This window comes from Nuphar pumila, chromosome 10, assembly GCF_984573655.1.
Source record: "Nuphar pumila chromosome 10, dmNupPumi1.hap1.1, whole genome shotgun sequence".
Lineage (NCBI taxonomy): Eukaryota > Viridiplantae > Streptophyta > Magnoliopsida > Nymphaeales > Nymphaeaceae > Nuphar > Nuphar pumila.
The window spans coordinates 88,469,396-88,491,214 of NC_143258.1; the positions used below are offsets into that span (position 1 = coordinate 88,469,396).

Sequence of the window (21,819 nt, forward strand, 5' to 3'; positions counted from 1 at the left end):
TTTATCGAATGATTGCCAAGGTGTTGGCTAATAGGTTGAAGGTCGTGGCTCACCAAATTTTTTTGAACTCTCAGTTCGCCTTTATCCACAATAAGAGGATTCACCATTCATTCATTTTGGCCTCTAAAGTCATTCACTCCTTACATCTTAGTGGTCAGCCCTATTTTTCTCTTAAATTAGATTTTCATAAAGCCTTTGATTTTGTACATTAGCCCTTCTTATTTCAAATGTTATCCAATTTTGGCATTGGTCGTCGTTTTTCTGGGTGGGTGAAGGAATTGGTCTCTAATGCTCAGGCCATGATTAAGATTAACGACACTAGAGGTGGCCAGATCAAATTGGGGCATGGATTAAGGCAAGGTTGCCCTCTCTTGCCTTTGTTGTTCAATGCCATTACTGAGGGTCTCGTGGTGTTGCTCAAGCGTGTTGCGGAGAAGCGCCTGATAGATCCTCTAGATGTTCCAGATTTTTCGGACCATATTCTTATTTATGCTAATCATATGATTATTTTTGGGCGAGCAAATGTGCAGCAGATGCTTAGATTCAAGCTTATTCTCCAGTTCTTTCTTTCTCTTTCTGGGCTTTCCCTAAATGATAGCAAATGCTCTCTTACTATGTTCAATGTTCAGTCTCCTATGCTTGCAGCGGGTCAACAAATTTTTAATTGTGCAATCTTTGAGTTGTCGCTGACGTATTTGAGCCTGCTGTTACAAGTGAAGCGTCTCTCTTCCACTGCTTGGGCTCCAACTATTCAAAAAGTGAAAAACAAGCTTTTTTCGTAGCAGGCGTCTTATCTCTCCATTGCTGGCCATCTGACTTTAATCAAACATGTTCTTTCTTCTATCCTTGAATTCTTCATGTCAATGTTCGTGATGCCTGTGGGCGTGGAGAAGCATATTTTTCGTTTAATGACGGATTTTCTTTGGTCTGGGTGTCAGCTTAAGAGTAAGTGCCATTTGGTTGGTTGGCGAACGGTGGTGTTACCTAGGCGTATGGCTGACTTAGGTGTTTTTGCTCCAAGACAAAGGAGTATTGCTCTTGTAGCCAAGCAATGTTGGATGGCCCATCAACCAGGTTCTCCATGTGCTTGTTTGCTTCATGCTAAATTTAGTGCTCCTGATTTATCTCATTTTCATCATGGAACCCGAGGGTTGGCAATATCGCACTTGTGAAGCATGTGGCTGAGAGCCTTATCGTCCTTCAGAGATCAAAATGGGGATGCAAGAAATTATGATCAGTGGTTGCAATGGGCAATTGCACCAAATGATGCGTTCCACACCCACAAAGTGTAAAGATCATTGCTCCCCCCAGAGGCAGATTGGTTCCCTGAGTATGCGTTATGGGGTAAGGGCCCTTCCCCAAGATCTCGGGTCTTGGCTTGGTTAATTTTGCATGATAGGGTTCAGACTTATAGTTATTTAAAGAAGTTGTGATTTCAGTTTCCAAGCTGGTGTGTGTTGTGGCAAGCTGCTGAAGAAACTACTTTTCATTTATTCTAGTGCTGCCCAATCTTTGTAGCCTTATTTAATAGAACGTGGAGATCTCCGAACATAATTGTCAAAGAGGAGTCTTTTGCGCTTGATCTGCTCCTAGGCCCTATTGAAATTAGACGATGCAAGCGATGGAGACTGATCTGGAAGACATGGTTGCTTACTACTTGGTGGTTTGTTTGGATGGCACGCAATGATGCTACTTTCCGTCAAATTCCGGTCATCCTTAATAATCTTGTCCATAAAATCTTGGTTGATGTATATACGATTCTACGTATGCATCTTAGAGACCTCTCCTTCCGTTTGAACAACGATCGCTCATCGGTGGTTTCTTCTAATCCAGTGGATCCTGGTTGAGCTTGGCTTTGTTGTTTGTTGCTAGCTGGCTGTAGTTTCTTTTTCTTTAGCTTTTGTTTTCTATTTTGTTTGGTTCATGGGTTCAACATTTTGTTGATCTTCATGAGTGATAATGTTGATCCTCTCTCTCTCTCTCTCTCTCTCTCTCTCATTATGGGCCCAATCCCACCACTACCACTACAAAGCCTCACTTTATGGTTTTCAAAATAATTGTTAGATCCAGTTACATATAAATCAAAATGAGGCCAGAGTTCAAGATACTTCTCTCTCTCTCTCTCTCTCCTTATTTCCCTCCTTACCATTTAGTAAAAACAGATATGTTATTTAATGATAGCATTGTTAACGATCACAATGGATCGGGTAGTTATAAGCAAGGATCCAAACAAGCTTCAAGTCCGATCATAACTCACAGAAGATTCTAGAAAGATAAACTTAACAAGGATAGAGCTGGAAAGAACGTTCAATATGTTGAGAAATATTCTTGTAATAGGAAACTTCCTAATGTAATTCTAAAATCAAGGAGTTTGACAAACGAGAAAACTCTCACCATCTTCAAAGGAAGCCTCTTTCTCTCGTGAAGCTAGTTGAGAGAGAAAGAGAGGATCTCGCGCATGTAGGCTTAATGTCGAATCTCGTCTTCAGTTTCCTCGTCACCGCCAACCACACATTCAACATTTGCAACCTCATCTTTATCAAACTAGATCGCACCAATTGCTTGTTGTAGAAGAGTCAATTCTTGTCTATTATTTTGTATACCCATGAGCTTATGGGTTATGTTGACGACTGTATTCCTCCTAATCCCATGAAGATGGGAAAGTACTGTCCTCAAATCCTAGCTACACAGCTTGGCTAAAAACCGATCAACTCATTTTGAGTTGATTAAAACACTACTATGTTCGAACCTATGTTGGCGTTGGTCAGGGAACTTCGTAGTTCAAGGGACGTTTGGGCTCCTCTTGCCAACGACTTTGCAAGTCGTTCCTACTCTCGTTACATGCAGCTGAAGGAGAAACTATCAAGCCTTAACAAAGCCAATTTAAGTGTTACTGACTACTTGCATAAGATCAAGACCATTGTTGATTCCCTTGCAATCATTCAAAAACAGATTTCAGATGAGGATCCGGGCTTTCATATTCTTTGAGGGTTTGGACCAGACTTTTAGTCATTCACTACAGTCATGTACACTCGACGCAGGACACCTGCCTTTGATGAACAGAAAACCTTGTTGTTGAGTCATGAACAGAGGCTCAAAAAGATTTGTGGTGAGTCAAATGCTCAAAAAAATAGTATGTTGGCTTTCTATGTTGCTCGTGGTAAAGAAAATTTTCTCTCGAGGAAGACGTTTGAATAATAACTTCTCTCGATGAGGTCACTATAGAGGTAGAGGAAATAACTACCAGAAAAACGCTGGTGATCAAGGTCATTATAATAACCAGCAACAAGGTCGTAATAATCAAGTTGGCAAGAATTTTCAGAACAATAACTCAACCGAAGACAATCAGAATCGTAACAATTTAGTTTGTCAAGCATGTGACCAGTGTGGCCACACTACAAAAACGTGCTCCAATTCAGTTTCAGCTCTTGCAGAATGAATCGCTAGTTCAGTCATTTGCTCTCTTTTCATTGAATGCAAGAGAGGAAGACAAGTGGTATGCTGATGTAGGTGATTCGGATCATGTAACCAACAATCTGAAAAATCTTGTCCTGACATCCTACTGTGAAGGTATGGATCATTTGATGGTTGGTAATGGTAATCGTGATCCGATATCTTGGTGCCTGGAATTAAGAACATTTTGTCTGTTGCCAAATTCACTACTAATAATGATTGTTATTTTGAATTTTTCTCATGGGGTTATTTTATTAAGGATCGAAAGTCGGGGAAAATTTTACACAAGTGAAGGATTGATGGTAATTTATATCCGTTGTTTGGAAAGGTGTGGAGTGGTGAGACTCATGGTGAGGTTCATGTGTTGGTGTCAAAGCACATGTTCACGTGGAATCGTAGTCTCGGGCAATCCTACTTTGCGGTCATAATGATTTTTTAGTTGTTGTTAGTATGAGACATGATCTCGTTTGCTCTAGTTGCCAATTTGGCAAATGTAAGGCACTTTGGTTTGTGGATTTGAATGGTGTGGTTGAAAAGGTTATCTAACTAGGAAGAGAAAGTGAAAAAATAATATATAAAACTAAAATAAAACTGACTATTCTTAAATTTCATAATTTTTTAGTGTAAGAATTACTTTTTTAACAAAATATAAAAATGATGACTACCAATTTAAAGAAAGCACATTGGAAGTGAGTGTGGAGCGTGAGAGAAAACACATAAAAACATGAAAAGTAGAGTGAGATGACATATAAGAAGAATATATGAAGCATGTGGAAAGCGAGAAGCGTGTGAGAATCGAGATCTTCATCAAGTTTCGAAAGTAATGAGTATCATGCTTTCAAAGTGAGTTTTCAAGAAGCAGGCTTCCCACCTATCCAATAAGCTTTTGGTAACTCTGGGTCGGTCAAGCAACCTTTTATGGTAGTGCATTGAGATATTTGGAGTTCATCCACTAACCCAATAGACGAGAGTCGACCCTTGCAGTGAAGGAGTCGACCCCTCAGGCGTCCAAATACTGTTTTTAACTTTAGAAATGTAACACCCGTATTTTTTTCAAGGAATTTATTATTATTATTATTATTATTATTATTATTTTAGAATAAAATAAAAATTTTATTTAAAATTAATAATGATATGAGTCCATAGGTAGGCCGTCTCATCCTATGTGGCACTCCAAAGTAAAGATTTAGAATATGATACCAAAATACAAGTAAAAAATATTAAAATAAAAAAACTAGTTATTATGTGCAATTAAAAGTTTTTTTTTAAACTTCTGAGAGGAGGACGATTTTATAGAGAGCTTCATAGGGGTGGTGTCACCTCTAGAGAGTCTTAAATGGAATTGATGGCTGAATTAAGAAGATAATAAGCTATTTAACAAAAATTAAAACTCCATTGTTGACTAGTCAACTTGTTTATTTGGCAAGCAAGGAAGGAAGAAAAAAATTAGCACTTTATTTTAACCCTTAGATCAAGGGGATGGAATTATTTTCAGCCCTTGATCTAAAGGGCAATGACTATATATAGAGGAGGGCTGCAAACCCTCCCACCCCCACCCCCCTTATTGCTATATTTTTTTTAGCTCTTTTTTTTCTCTCCCCCAAAAACCTATATCCCTTATTCTTCTTTCCTACACTTCAATGATGGATCTTCTCAACGTGGTTCATCGTAGGAGGTTTTTACACACATTGAGGAAACTTGGAAAGGTCTTAAGTGAGGACTTCGTTGGTGTAGAATGGTCAGTTTGTGTGAGGAGAGTCATTTATTCTCTCATAATCGATTTTTGTCATTAAGGTAGGGAGTTTATACTCTACACATAAACTGGGATTCATGAGTATGAATACCTTCAATTTTTATGCGTACAGACCCTAGATCATGCCTCCCACATGTGGGTTTGATTTAGGACTATCTGATCATGTATTTAGTAGAATGGGTTTTTGTAAGAAAAACCCCAAGAAAAATCATTTTTCATCAAACTGACTTCTTCAAAAAATAAAATCATAAAAATGATAAAAGATCCATAGTAATTGATTGTTTTTTTTTTTAATATTTTGATTTGGGTTGGTAGATTATAATAATATTAATGTTCTGTAAACATTTTATGAATTTTTATGGTCATTTTTCTAAGAAAATATGTATTTTTTAATTCGAGTTCTTCAGAAAATATTTTGTTTTCATTTTCTGGCCTAACACCCGATCGATAAATCATTCATATCTTCTTCATCTGGAGAAGTTTTAATGAGCAGTTTATTGTGTTTGAAAGCTAACAAAATTTTGCATCTACTGTGAAATTTTGGGCTCTATTCATGAACTCAGCACGAATCTGTGACAGCCGAAACAAAAAAGTATAGGTTAGCACCAAAACATTTGTATCTCTCTTATACGGTGGAGTTTTTACGAACGGTTTAAGGCATCAAAAATCTAAATAAGTTTTCTATGGTCTAAGGAAATTTTAAGTTTGTCCACTATAAAGAAAAAAATTTATAGTATTTATAACAGTAAGATAGAGTTGGGGTTTTCTCATAATCTAAGAGTGTGTTTAAGAAACGACTCTTGATTTAGGGTTTATGATCATTCTTGTTAAAGAAAGATGATATGAGTATATAGGGTAGAGTATTTTATGTTTAGCATGATTAAATTTTATGTTATTGTATAAATAATTTATGTTTCATGATTGTTTATGGTTTGTTATAATTTTTGCTTAACAAAAATCTTATTCAAGTTATTTCTCGATAGTTTTAAGATGTTTTGATGATGTCCGTTAATATTTTAGCAAGCTAAGCCTGTACATGAGCAAATCTGTATTTGATGATGATGAATATATGTTTAGACTATAAAAAACAAAATCGTGATTTAGATAGACCTTTACCTTGAGTTTGCTCTTTCTTGATGAATCTTGCATAAACTTGAATCTTGTTATTCATCTACTCATTTCTAATCTCAACCGGATTTAGAAATAAGTTGATATCAATTTGATAATGAGTTCAATAAATTCAAATAAAAATATTGAAGCGTTCTACATATTTAGGGCTTGAACTTGAAATTTTAATTTGTTTCATTTGGGTTCATATTGAGGGTGAAATGTTCCTTGCAATAGAGCACAAATTTTTTACTTTGTCTGCAGGATTGTTCTGACCCACGATTTTGAGGACCATAAAGACTTAATCAAGGCTGATCAAAATAAATCAAGAAAAATCTAGATGAATTCTAACATATATAAGATAGTCATGTATAAAGGGTTTTATAAAAAGATTTATCTGGAATTCTAGAGAAATTTCTCAAACCAAGAAATTATTTTTGTAGAAAATATGGATTGTCGTATATTTGTTCTGAATAGAGTTTAGTCCCAAAATTTTCTTGATTTATTTATAATGAATTTTTCAGTTCTGTTTCTTGAGTTTTTTTTTCTGAAACACGTGTATTTGTAGAAAAATTTAAAAAAGTGATTTATATTCTGTAAATTTTGGTGATTTTTTTCAAAATCAGGTTGACAGAATCCCAAAACTACAAATTATGATATGTTATTGAAATTATTGCTATGCATGCAAAAATATGAAAGCTTGTCATGATAGTTATTTATATGTGCACATGCTTACTGAGCAAGATGTATGAATGAATGATTTAATGCATATTCAAACTTGCAAATCGGGGTCCTAAAGTAGCCGAATTAGCTTTCATAAATTTGATTATGGTACTACATGAAAAATACTAATACAGATAAATAAAACCACAATACTAAATCATTGGCTTATTAAGAAAGGGTAAGTGGTACATATTGGCTTCGTGAATATTGTTTGATCACAAAAGGTTACTCATTTTCCCACTCACGAAGAGAAAGGAAGCCTCTGCATAGTCTGCAACGCAGAGAATACAGAACTCATGAGAGAAATCTGATGTATCAGGTATATTATTATTGTATTGAAAGTCTCTCTTGCTCTTGGCATCATGTACATAGACTGGTGAAGTATACTTGTCCAGGCCAAAACCACCTTTATATGAGATAATGCCTGAGCTATGGTCCTTAATCAGGTTATTGCCTATTTGGCACTAACAGATCTAACAAGTGAAACCTAATTGTATGTGCATCATATGGGCATGACATGCATCATATAAGAAAAAAAGATAATCAAAGATAAGAATTTATATATGCATAAGAAGAGCTTATGCATTGGTAAGTTCATACATATTTAGTGAATGATGAATAACGATTATCTGTTGTGATTTTCTGCTTATATGATATACTTGTAATGCATGCTGAATATTGCTAAAATTGAAATATAAATGCATGAAAGTTTGAAGAGATTCCTACTTATGAATTCTAGATTACTTGCTTAGTATAGTTATTTCCTACTCAGACATGGTTGTCTGACCCTATAAATTTTCAATATTTTTTAGGAGGTGATTGAATTTACATACGATAGCTGGAGGTTGCGATAAGGGTCGAGTCACACCTTTCCCAAACTCACAAAAGTTGATGAATAAGAGCATATTATTTACTCAAGACTCTGATTAAATTCTTGAGTTTTATTATTAATAAAGGAGATATGAAATTGTTATTTTAATTATAGATGTTTAAAATTCTAAATGTTAATGTCTGTTTAAATGTGAATGTATAGGAAAAGTAGCATACTGAGTTTTAATCCCGATTGATTTTACACTGATGTAATTTTATAAAGGGATTTAAAGGCAAAAAAAATCATGCTTTTCAGGACTTAAAAGGTTGGGATGTTATAAGAATGTCATTTGCAAGGATCTAAACCCAAAATACAGAGAAAAACTACTTTACAATGCTTAAAAGAAATTTAACAAGACAAAACATCATCTCTAAGTCTTTTAAAAATCATATTTTCTAAAATCAATAACTCATCTTTATGAAACCACTTCTTATAACATATTTCAAAAGCCAAAGTGAAAACATGCAAAATTTTAAGCTAACTGTACACAATTCACGATTTACAACAATACACACATGTTCCTCCATCTACATACTGAGAATCCGAGCATGATCTATTTTTAAATTTTTTTAACCAAAACGTCTTTATGCCATTCCAAAAATACAACTTAAAGTTTCACATTCAAATTCACTATAAGCCATGTGTCAAACTATTTTAGAATCACGTAATATTTGAGTATGAATTTTTTAAAGTCTTTGCATTAAAAAAAATCATGAAAGAAACTAAAAACACTTGGTTATACAAACATAACTTTTGACAAAATCATGAATTTAATACACACATGATAGTTTTTTAAGAAACTCCTTTTTCATAATCACCTTTCAAATATCTTTCAATCATGAAAATTATCCTACACAGAGAACTATATAGTTCAAAATCCTACCTCTATATTTCCCAAAAATTAAAGAGAACATCACGATGTTGCCATAGCCCTACGAAAGTCCCCAAAAGCCTCCCCCCTCAAGGCCGCTCCACACTAATCTCGAGCTCCACTGAGCCACAATCAAGAAGAAGAAGAACAGTGTAGGATGGGCCTCACACCAGTGGCAGACTAGTTGGGGGGTGGGGGAGAGGGAACACTATAGGAGAAAAGAGAGAGAATGAGAGAAAGAAGGGAACAAAGAGAACAAAAGTGTGTTAAATGAGAGAGGGTGGTGTATGTTCGCCCCCGATGATTCACTGAATCCCACGTCTGTGTTCGGGGCTTTGAATGAGCACCACGTATACAAGCACATGAGGCTCGTATTCCCGTGTATGTTGACATAACTTTGTATCGGACTCTGGTGTTGTTGCAAAGACTTAAGTACCCTTTCTTGCTATTCTTCTCATAAAGTGATGGTTTGATAAAATAACAAAAATGCCCTTCATTCAAAAAAGAAAAAACAAACAGTTTAAAAAAAGGACAAACATGTCCTCCATCCAGAAAGTCGAGGATGATGTGTTGACTCTTCAAAGTCTTCTTCTTCTTTTCTCTGTTCAAAAAAAGGACAAACATGTCCTCCATCTAGAAAGTCGAGGATGATGTTGACTCTTCAAAGTCTTCTTCTTTCTCTGTTAAAAAAAAGGACAAACATATCCTTTATCCAGAAAGCCGAGGATGATGTTGACTCTTCAAAGCCTTCTTCTTCTTTCTCTGTAAAACACTGTAAAACCCTCTCTCTCTCTCTCTAGAGAAGAAATCAAGGGAGGCAAAGAGTTCTTCCTCGAGAAGGCCATGAACATCAACCCTGGAGAAATTTTTTTGGGGCCTTCCAACAATGATTTGTAGTATTATCGGGCTTTCCTACAACAATTTGTAGTATTTTCGGTTCTCCAACGAAACGCTATAGTGATTTGCGGAAGACACTACAAATCGCTATAGCGATTTGCGGAAGACACTACAAATCGCAAATCGCTATAGCGATTTGTAGTGTCTTCCACAAATCGCTATAGCGATTTGTATATTCTTCCGCAAATCGCTATAGCGATTTGTAGTGTCTTCCGCAAATCGCTATAGCGATTTGTAGTGTTATTCAGTAAGCAAATCGTTGTAAATCGCTACCCGAATTAGGACCAACTTGTCAGGGTCATATCTCTCTAACCGGAGGTCATATTCCAAATCCGTAAAAAGTGATGTCTTCGTTATTGAGTCTAGTTTATTTTTGTAAATTTTCAATGATTTTTATTATCATTTCATTCTCCATTTTAACTTCAACGATACATTACAACCACAATCATCAAAAGAAAAATTGCCCAAGCTAAGAGTCTTGAGAGACTAGAGGAGGGCCTCACCACCCACCGAACAACAAAAAATACAACGACTCAACTTCAAGTGCAGTAAGGACCCAGAGTCGAATAAATTTAGAGTCAGCTCATCAATAAGGACCCACAACAGTCAATGTGCAGGTCAGTCGGTGCTTGATGGAGCAATGTAGGATCTTCTGATGGATGTGCACAGAAGCAGAAATAGAAGGGAGAGAGAGAGTGAGAGGGTTGATTAGCCCCCGGACCCCCCTCCTGTAAGGGCAAAAGGCCATGAACACGCTGGGAGGAGCCCTCAGACCCCCTTTCTGTAAGGGTAAAAACTCTGAATCAGACTCCATAACTCTTCAAGTTGAATGATGCTACCCAGACTGGGAGGAGCTCTCAGACCCCTCTTTCTGTAAGGGTAAAAACTCTAAACCAGACTCCACAACTCTTCAAGTTGAATGATGCTACCCACGTTGGGATGAGCCCCCAGACCCCTCTCCTGTAAGGGTAAAAACTCTGAATCAGGATCTACAACTCATTTAGTTGAATGATGCTACCCAAGCTGGGATGAGCCCCCAAACCCTCCTCCTGTAAGGGTAAAAACTCTGAATCAGGCTCCACAACAGTCAATGTGCAGGTCAGTCGGTGCTTGATGGAGCAATGTATGATCTTCTAATGGATGTGCACAGAAGCAGAAATAGAAGGGAGAGAGAGAGTGAGAGGGTTGATGTTCATGGTCTCCTCTAGGGGAGATTTCTTTCTCGGATAATCCTGCAGTGCAGAGACTTGGTCGTAAATAATCATCTTTGGGGCACTTAAGTCTTTGCAAACACTCATTTTCAAGAATCGTCATTTTTTTTTTGCACCAATGGAGGAGAGGGTACTTAAGTCTTTGCAATCGCATCAAACTCCAACGCTAATTAATGCTGACAAACATGGGGATACGAGACGCACATGCTTACATACGTGGTGCTCTTTGGGACCCCCGAACATGAGATGTAGCTAACTGCCCTGTTCGGGGGGGGGGGACATATAACCCGCTTTGGTTAAATGAGGGAGAAGAGGGCTTAAGGTAAAGCTTAGACTTAATAGGGTTTAAGTGGCTTTAAGCTACTTGACGAAACTAACACAACGTGCAGCTGAGCTGAGTGTATATACAATAGCTACTCCAGCCAAAAGATGCTAATGTCCCTGCAAAAAAAAAAAAAGTCTCCCAATGTGCCCTTTTTGTACCCATATTGCCCTTGGTTGCCTTATAATTTACACATCTACCTAAGTCCTAAAAACCAAATTCTTTTCATAAAATCTCATTCATATCCTCAAGACAAAAATATCCTTGGTCTTTCACAAAAATACCAAGCAAATCCTTTTTCCCAAATTGCCCTTTATCTATGGTGATAATGATGGTTATGTTCCTAAACACAATGGATCGGATTCAAACCCAATTTCAGTTGAACCAAGAATCCAAACTTCATAGTGAACCTATAAATCATTCAATTACCACAATAATATGAAAAAGAGAATTATATGTATTAATTAATGGAAATATTACAGGGTTTTAAAAATCAGGGGTGTTACAATTATCGTCAACATAAGCTTGACTGAAAGACTACTCGTGTCTTTTTGGGTCATATAGTTTGATGCATAACGAATATCAGTGTTGAGATATTTTGAAAAATCATATTAATGTATCTCATTGTGTTGTTTTCTATGAGACCACCTTCCTCTTTATGTCTAACCAAACCTCTGGTCCCGTTTCATCCTAAATCACATGGATGCATCCAAACATAACCTAACTGTTGAGTCAAAATATCATCTAATACATGCTCTCTGCAAGAAAAAGAAATTCTTAGGAGCTACGAAAATAAGGGAAGACTTTTAGAAATTCTATAGGAAAAAAAAAAGATCATAAAAAGGAAGGAAAAAATTCATTAATTAGAAAGATATTCCTTTGCATTAAGACTAGGGATGAACATCGGGTTGGTAAACTAATGGGTAGTTGACTACCCGACCCTAGATAAGTTGGGTTCGGGTTTCCACAAAGACCCAAAAGCCTGATAATTGTCAAGCCTAACCTAGCCTTATTAAAAAATAGCTCGGGTTATGGGTAGAAGCAAAGGAGTTCTCCAATGGAGTTTGGCGTGGCCCATTCTGACCTCATAACGTGGGGTTCTCGAATGGTCTGATACAAATTGACCCAAACCCAACCCAGTAGGTCATGTGCGAGGACCAAACCCAATAAGTCCCATGTCAGCTTTCGGCAGGCCAACACTGAGGATAATAAACCTGGATCTGCATCGATGTCCACCCCTGATTAAGACCCTCGATGCATTGAATTTCCCACCACATGAGACTAGATATTAACCGGCCTAGTTGGTCCAGCAAGTCTACCAAGACCTGCAGCATCTCAAAGTCCATATCAATGTTTCATGTGAATTTAGACCACACACACAACGACTGTCTCACCCAAATGACACCTTATTTGCATCCCTAATTATAGCATTTTCTAACACCATGTTACGTTCTTAGTGGACCCACGGTGAGTCTGGGTTTGAGTCTAGGTCTGGGTTAGGTCGGGTAGGTAAAAAACAGGGTCAGGTTCAAAGCAAGTTTTGTTTGAGTCTGACAGGTTTTAAGAAAAAAATGATTTCACCTAATTGGTTGAATAGAAATAATTGATTTTTTAGGTGCAACTTCTTAACATGTAAGGAAAAACTCTGTAAAAATTGCAAAACCAAACTTGTTAAGGTTTGAGAGAAATTAATATACTTGTGATCAGGGAATTTGGAACGAGTGACAAAACTGGGCTGGATTGACCCCCACTTGTATGATTATTTCATGTTTAATTCCCATCCTAACCAGGTTGATGCTCATCATGATAACCTGTCCCCAATCGAGTCCTCTAGTATTGTGGTTCTTTTGCCTATTGTTGCCTCTCCTTCCCTTTTTGAAATTTTAGTTCAGTCATTTACTCCCTCCTTCATTTTATCTTCCTCTCCACCTTCTCCCCCAAGCCCCCTCCCTCGTCTACTACCCATTCCATGATCACTCAATCCTTGAATGAGACTCTTATTCCGAAAGTGTAGTTGATCTGAAAATATCCTATTCCTTTGTGTTACCTGGCCCAAGATATTCCCTTTAAGCCTCACACTTTCAGGCAAACAGTAAGTACCCTAATTGATGAGATTCTATGGCAGACAATTTCAATGCCTTGCTAAAAATATCATTCTTGGGATTTAGTTTTTGCCCCATCATGCTCATATTGTTGATTTAAATGGGTGTTTAAACTCAAATATAAATGAGATGGTTCCTTGGAGCATCACAAATTAAGCCCCATTGGTTGTTCATGGGTTTAATCAACGAGAGGGCATTGACTTTGAGGAAACATCCAGTCCAATGATTTGTCCTACCGCCATTCGCTTATTTTTTTCACTTGTAGCTAAAAAATGGATAATCAAGCAACTTGACGTCAAAAATACCTTTTTTTGCATGGGTTTTTAATGAAGAGGTGTACATGACCTGACTACCTGGTTTAGTGCATCCAGATTATCCTAATCATATTTGTCGTGTTCAACTAGCAATTTATCACCTTAGGCAAGCTCTATGGACAAGATTTGAACGTTTTAGTGATTATTTGATTAAACTCTGATTTCATGAAAGTGTTTTTGACGCAACTATGTTTGTTTTTCATTATGGGTCTCATACTATTGTTCTTTTGCTCTATCTGGATGAGATTATTGTCACTGACTATTGTGAATCAGCTCTCATGCATCTGATTTCTCGGTTGAACACTAAATTTGAAATGAAGGACCTTAACAACTTACATTATTTTTGTGGCCTCAATGTGGTTAGTAGTTCTTTGGGTATTTATCTTTCAAAATTGTTATTCTATCAATTTATTGCATAAGTTTGGTGTGATTGGTGCTAAGCCTATTGCCACTCTTATTGCTTCTGACAGTAAATTATGTCCTCGTGATGGTGCTCTTCTGGTTGATTTCTTTGAATTTCATCACCTCCATAACTGACAATGACTTTTCCAGACAGGAGTTATGTTGTGAACCATGTGAGTCAATTCATGCATGCACCCACCACTGTTAATTTGATGGCTGCAAAATGCATTCTACGCTATGTTAAAGGCACCATTGGTCTCGGTATTCAGTTACATCCTTTCTCATTTTTCACACTCTCTACCTCTCAGATGCAGATTGGGGTGGTTGTTTAGTCACTCACTGATCCACATCTGTCCATTGTATATTTCTTGGACCGGATCTATTTTCGTAGACTGTGAAGAAGCAGGCTACCATAGCGAAATCCAGCTTTGATACTGAATACAAGCCTATGGCGGTTGTTGTTGCTGATTTAATCCGGAGTTTGCTACCTGCTTGATGAGCTCTGTGTTTCTTATACACTTCTAGCAGTTTTCTATGCACTTTTATGTAAGTGGTTGTGGTGTTTGTACTCTTCCTATGATTGGAATGACTTGTTTATGCAAAAATATGATCTTGAAGGGGATCCTCAACAATGGGACTTTCTGTGTGTTCGTGGCCCTTCATCTTTTATATTTTCTTCTTCTTCAAAAGTCTCAGACATCTTTCTTGAGAGACTTCATCACGCTTCAACTTCAACTTCAACTTAAGAGGGATCTGCTCCCTTATGGGCTTGTTGGGTTGATGAGAAATTCAAGTTTTGAACCTTGAATCGAGAAATACAACGTGATGTATCCAAGCAGATACTGGACGAACTGTCTAAGCCTTTCAAAAAGTTATTTTGGTTTAAAAATTGGATGACGAAGCTCAAATTTGGATTATGATATTAGACCCAGATCCGAAATCGAGTCAGATATATAAAATGAATTTAATTTTAGTAAAATTTGAGAAATAAGCTGGAATTTAGATTTAAAACTGACTCAACTACTCAGAAAATGAGGTCAGGGGCAAAAAAGGAATATTTACAACCTTTTGAAAAATTTGGGGTGTTCACAGTATCCATTTGGATCCAATGTTCTATATTCCTCAATTCGAAGTCCAAAACTCAAATATTTCTTCAAAACCTTGGATCCAAACCTATTTTCTGAAGACCTCCAGGTGTCTCTTTTCTTCTCAAGCATTGTATGTATCTGGGGTTCTGGTCCTTCCCTCTGAGCCAAAGCCTTCTCATGGCTTTTCTCTGGATCACCTCTAGGTCAACGCAACAACTTTTTCAAGTGTTAACCCTCGTCGAGAACCGGGTCAGCTCGAGGTAAAACTCCGGGTTGAGAACAAGACCACTCAGCATTTCGTGCCACAATTGTGATTAAGCAATGGCAGGCCCTATCCACGAGTGTGATTCAACCCTGGGCCTTCAACTTGACGCAAGACCCAGTGACCACATAGATAACCGTGACCACAAGTGTTTGTAAACTTGAGAAAGGACAGCCTAAGAAAGAGGTGGACAGCTGATTATCCAAAAGAAAAAGAGGTGAATAGTTGCAAGTTGGCTCACTGATGTGGTACGGGGCCCACGCCATGATCCGTGGGACTTGAATATTGATGTGGAATGGGCTGGCCATCAGCCCGTAGATGATAGCAAACGGTCTGGCCTAGCCTGACCCATCAATGGGACAGACCTGACTTAAGACCAGACTAGGCTGGGTATGTTTGGATTGAAAGAATTTTGTGAAACTCAAAACGAATTCCCTAGATATGCAAAAATCTTCCATAGCGTAAACAAGGTGGAAGAACATTTTGATGGTCCAGTTCCATTCAATTAAATAAACCCAAGTACACACCCTCAAAGTGAAGAGCTAAGCATGACTACGCTTGATATATATATATATATATATATATATATAATGACGAAGAACCCTTGCCTAAGCGGGAAAAAACTCAGGTGGGGCCCTACGACCACCTTCCTTGCTGAAAGCTAAAAACACACCCGTGTGCTAGTGGGGTTTGATCTGAAATAGAATCCAAACCCTGACCCACATAATTTGGGGGCAATCAGAATAATATTTTGTCAAATTTTCACAAACACACCTGAAATTTCAGGGATAATAAATAATACAACTAAGCTTTCAGTATATATTGTTAAAAACACACCTAAACTTTTCATGGTTAATAAAAAAACAGGGTTTATTCTGTCAAAGTTATCATTATATATTATATATGTGCTGCAATTACCAAAAGTTTGGTGCGTTTTTTATTATTGCCAAAACTTTAGATGCGGTTTTGAATGTTTTGTTTTAAAAAATACATTTTTTGAGGGGTAAATCAGTAACTTTGGCCTACTAACTCAACCTGGGTTAATGATAACCCAAGTTAAATTGACGGTAGTCCAAAACAAAACAAAAATTTAGGCATGTTTTTTACAATATGAAAAGCTTAGGTGTGTTTTTTATTATTTCCAGAATTTAGGTGTGCTTTTAGAATTTTTGTTAAATCGAAAAAAAAATGTATAAGAAAATGTTCGGGTCGGATATCTGGCAAAGTCAAAGCCAAAACCTGACTCACATGGGTATCGGAGACAAACCCTACTCATTGACTGCCCTGTTGGAACTGCAAATTAACACACAAACAAACCCATCAACCATCTTTTAGTATACGAAACAATGAAAAAATCATAGTCTGTAAATGTTTATATAACAGGCTTGTACATAAGTGGATGTGTTAGGGGCTTAGCCAAGTCCTACTTATATGTGATTTTCAGAAGATTTCATGACTACTAAGGTCCAACTTCAAGTTCAAACAACAACAACACTAGAGTAAATTTTGATCAGGGTTTCTGTGTTTCTTTAGAGGCCTACCAATTTAAGATCTTAATGCCACCCCAAGTGTGAATCAGCTAAATCAACACCAAGGTTGTTAAATGCGATGAGGCGAAGCGAGGCGTTGAGCCTGCGCTTCGCCTCTGAGGCGTACGCCTCTCACAACGTGAGACTCTCAAGCAAGGTTGTAAATGCGATGAGGCGAAGCAAGGCATTGAGCCTGCGCTTCGCCTCTGAGGCATACGCCTACGCCTCTCACAACACTGATCAACACCTCTCGGTGCTTTTGGCATGAAAGCCAAGTGGATGCAAATATAAAACTTTTGTCACAAATTTCACTAATGTTTGAGAACTGAACATATTAGCCCCCTTTTTTCGTTATTAGACCCTATAGCTTGAAGTGTTTTATGAAAGATTTGAACCGTTAGATGTGTTTTTGATGCTCGATTTAGTAGGAATCTACTCTTGGATCATGTTTTTCGACAAAAGAAGTATTTTTATGAGCTGAAAAAAATTGATGCCTTTATAGCCATTGATTTTTCGATAACTAACAAAAACTTGTATACAGGTCAGATTCCGGCAATCCAAAAACAGGTAACCCACTAAACAAAACCTATAGATCACATCTATGGTGTTAGATGTAAAAAAAAATAAATACAAAAAATTACAAATTTTTGAAGGGGCCTAACAAGACCTAACCAGAAACTGGCCTAAGGAGCACATTACTCCTAATGTTTTAACTTTATTTTGATTTTACTTTGTTAAATTCACAATTAATGAATCATGATCCATTGACAAATTTATAACAATTCTAGTGAGTTCCTGTCTTTTCTTTTTAAAATTTTTCTCACTGGAGCATTCCTTAGTGTAATTAAGGTCAACGCTGGGTTTACTTCTTGGTGGGCAGGGAGGACCTCAAGAGTTTTACCTGCCAACAAACAGTCGGTAATAAGAGGTTTTCCCTCGTCCATGAAAAAAAAAATCCATAATCTGTTGGTAATGCTGGTTGTAGGTTTTGTCCAGTTTTTCAGTATGTTTGGAGAATAAATTAACCCATATCTTTTTGCACAAACTAATCCATAATCTCGTTCTGAGGTTGACCTCGTTACCTACCTTTTCGCAAATGACACTTGCACTTGGATGGATCGGTTTGATTGGTTTAGACCATCCTCAAAAGAGAGGACTCAAACATATGGGTGTCAACGGGTCGGGTTTGGTTCGGACCCAAGTAAAACCAAAATTGGACCTGATTTTTGAGTATGGTATCTCGTCCTGACCAGGGTCTAATCGGGTCCACTATAAGAGAAACCATACCCGAACCCGATAAGAACTACATGAACTAGACCCCGGACCATATATATACCCGATAAAAACAATATTTTTAGCATTTTTACATCAAAAAATTGTGGTTCTTAATAAGAACTCGGGTTGGGCCGAGGTCTGGTATAAAATTTTACAAATTATACCTGGATTCATGTATTGATCGGACTTTTGGGTCCAGACCTGAGCCTTAATCGGGTCTTCTTATTTATCACTATACCCGGACCCCCTAGAGGGTTTGGTCCGGTTAAACCCGACCCGTTGACACCCCTACTCAAACATACAAAGATAAACCTAGCATATCATAGTGAATAGTATGAACAATGGGGATGGAATGTTCTTCTAGGAATGAGTAGCATGGGTGTAGATTGGCACATATTAATCATTAAAGGCCTTCAAACAAGCATGAGAAATTAGGAAATAACATTTCCTATCATTCTCCGGGCGGTGGGTTGGAAACAGATGAAGATCCGACCTGTTTGCAACACTACACAGATTCTTTTCATGAATGGCAAAAACTAAAACTAGACTCATGAGCTAATGAACAGAAATGATTTCAAGTTTGCAACATTTTTCTTTCATGTTAGACAAAAGCATCCTCAATTACTCAATGAACTCCCACATAATGGTCTAATAGATTTTTTTTTTTTTTTTGGAAAAATCTACTTCACTATTTGTATTACTGACCTAATGTCTCCAAACGCTCCACCTATCTTATTCGGTCAAAAAAAAAAAAAAGTAAAAAGAAATTGCGCATCCGGGGAATCGAACCCCGGTCAGTACCGTGGGAGGGTACTATGATACCACTACACCAGATGCGCATTTTAGATACCAATCTATTCAGAAACAATTATAATCAATTTATCACTATATTCTGAACAACCCTCGTAATGTTATATACCAATAAAATCATCTTTTATATGAGAGTTATGGTTGAATACTTCCTCATAAAACCAAATATCCCAACATGTATACATTATAAAAAAAAGAAAAATATATATGATTGGTTAAAGAGGCATCTCTAATGATGCTGCCACACATTGAGTAATTGGGTTCCAGTACTTTTTCTCCCAAAATTGCATTAACCATTAACAATTTTGTGTGCCACTTACTGCATTCACTATTTAAAAATCCAAAGTAGGTTCCCAAGTTGATGCCAACCTACAACATGTTACAAGATATGGAGGAACACGAGTAGACCCACGCACGTTGAAACCATAAGAGATTTACGTGGTTCGGCTGTATGTAGGGATGGCAGTGGACCGGGGGAAAGCGAGGGCCCGCCTCGCCCCGTTTGGACCGGAGATGAAGGGTATGAAACAGGGATGGGGGCAGGGATGAAGGTTAAAATCCATCCCCATTCGGGGATGGAGGCGGGGATGGAGGCGGGGATGGACGTACCCTTTTCCCCACCCCGCCTCATCCCAGTTTGAACCGGGGATGGAGGACATGAAATGGGGATGAAGGCGGGGGTGGAGGTTAAAATCCATCCCCGCCGGGGATGGAGGCGAGGATTGAGGTTCTAATCTTGAGGCGGGGCGGGGCGGGGGTGGAGACCTTGTCCCCCGCCCCGCCCCACTGCCATCCCTTGCTGTATTTCTACGTCCACGGAAGAAAACAGTGCGCTATTTTATTCAATCACCAAGTGGTTTTAAGAATGGTTGAGATAACGTGGGAAGCTGTTGAAGATATTTTTGGTACTCCCGAATAACTAGGGAAGGATCCAAAGAGGTTAGATTAGTTGCCTAATTCAATGTATATATATGTATTTTGTTCATAATGTTATCACAAAGAAGGGTGTTAAGTCATTGGTCATATTTGAAAGTGGCATGGGTTCAAATCTCACAGTTTTTCCTCTCTTTCACAAAAGCTGCCTAACATTTAACTTTATTATTTGGCTAAAAAAGTTTTAGTTGTTTATTTGTGTAACCAAAGACTATGAGATGACATAAGATGAGTTGCTTTCTCAGAAAAAGATAAAAATGTCATTTTATATCTTGTCCAGATATTTTATATGTATTCTTGTAAAGTAAGGGATTAAATGTAAAAGTGGAAATTAATGTTAGGCCGCTTTTTCTGAATAGCTGATACGTTTATATATAAAATCTTCTTCTTGTAAAATGGACATAAAAAATATGTTGCATAATATTCGGATTTTGATAAGGATAAAACTGGTCAAACTTTGGTGGGAATCAGGTCGCATACAAACAGAGACAGATCCGAACTTGAATGATTAGTACTTATATGAACTTCAGACCCAAGTAGAGTATACACCTTTCAAACCGTGACAAGTATCGCAATATTTACAGTTTTAGCAGATATTTATCGTGAGATTTTTATTTTTAAATGTGTTTTATTTATATTTTGTTATAAATTTTTTTTTTTTTTTTTTGTTGCCGAGATTTTGCCAAAAAAAATGTGATGAAAATTTTCAAAATCCGAGTTTTTTACTCCCGAGATTTTGCCGTTTTTAACTTTTGTCACTATGCTACTTGCCCAAATAATTAGATCAGATCTTGTCAAATTTGGGTTTGGATTTGGAAGGTGAAATCCCTATATATAGGGTATACATTTGATATTATCGCTTGTACCTATAATCGACTTAACAAAACCTTTTTTTTCATTTTTTTCATTTTTTGTTTCGATGATAAAAATGATGTTTGGAGCTTCAAAAATTTACAAAGATTTTGGACCGTTGATTTTTTCAGCTTTATAAAAAGCCACCAATGTGTTGGAATCAAGAGCTGATCCCTCTAAAATCAAATACACAGATCATTTGTAGGGTCAGAATTTTAAAATAAAATGAAAAAAGCCCGAAAACCCCATTTAGAAGGTTTTGCACAGACCCATTACTCTATATATATATGTATATATAGAGAGAGAGATTGAGTCACTATAATAAGAGAACTAGAAATATAGGAATTAATTTTCAACACTTTTTTTGGGAAATCCAACGGTGTGGATGTGCTTAGCATGGTGAATTTGCTAGGAATTAACCATTGGATCCTCTATTTTTGATGAAAATTTGTGATTTTTGAATGCTTGAATATTTATGAAGATTATGAGCCATTGATTTATGCATCAAAATCAAATGATTCAAGAGCGGGTTCTTATAAAACCAAGCGTATAGATAACATTAGTACAATTAGATTTAAGAGAAGAGAACAAAATATCCATGAAAAGTGTGGTTCACACATTAGTTCCCATATTCTGGTGACTATATATATATATATATATATATATATATATATATATATATATATATATATATATATATATATATATATATATATATATATATATATATATATATATATGTTGGGACGGCTGAGGGTTTTTCCGGCAAAGCCTCAATCGGCGTTCCGCAGCGTGGCGATGACCCTGCATAAAAAGAAAACAGCAGAGCGTACCTAATGCCGCCATTGATGGAGCTACTGTGGTCGTCGGAGTTGGTCGTCGGAGTTTTCTGCTCAGCCGGACTGCAGCCCTTCACGAGTCCAGGCTACCAGATGCAGTCGGTGAGTAGACCTTCGATTTCCCATCACACAGGGTCGCTCATGATACCCTGTTCTTATAAGCATAGGGTGGGAACAGTTACGCACCGTTCCCCTTTATCTTATG

At 37.3% G+C, this 21,819-nt stretch overlaps 1 non-coding gene across 1 annotated transcript; it reads right to left on the bottom strand.

The window, feature by feature from the left end:
- Window positions 1–18,948: 18,948 nt before the first annotated feature.
- On the bottom strand, window positions 18,949–19,019 carry TRNAG-CCC (transfer RNA glycine (anticodon CCC)). The gene has a single exon. It is a non-coding gene; the product is annotated as a tRNA-Gly (tRNA).
- Window positions 19,020–21,819: the final 2,800 nt, after the last annotated feature.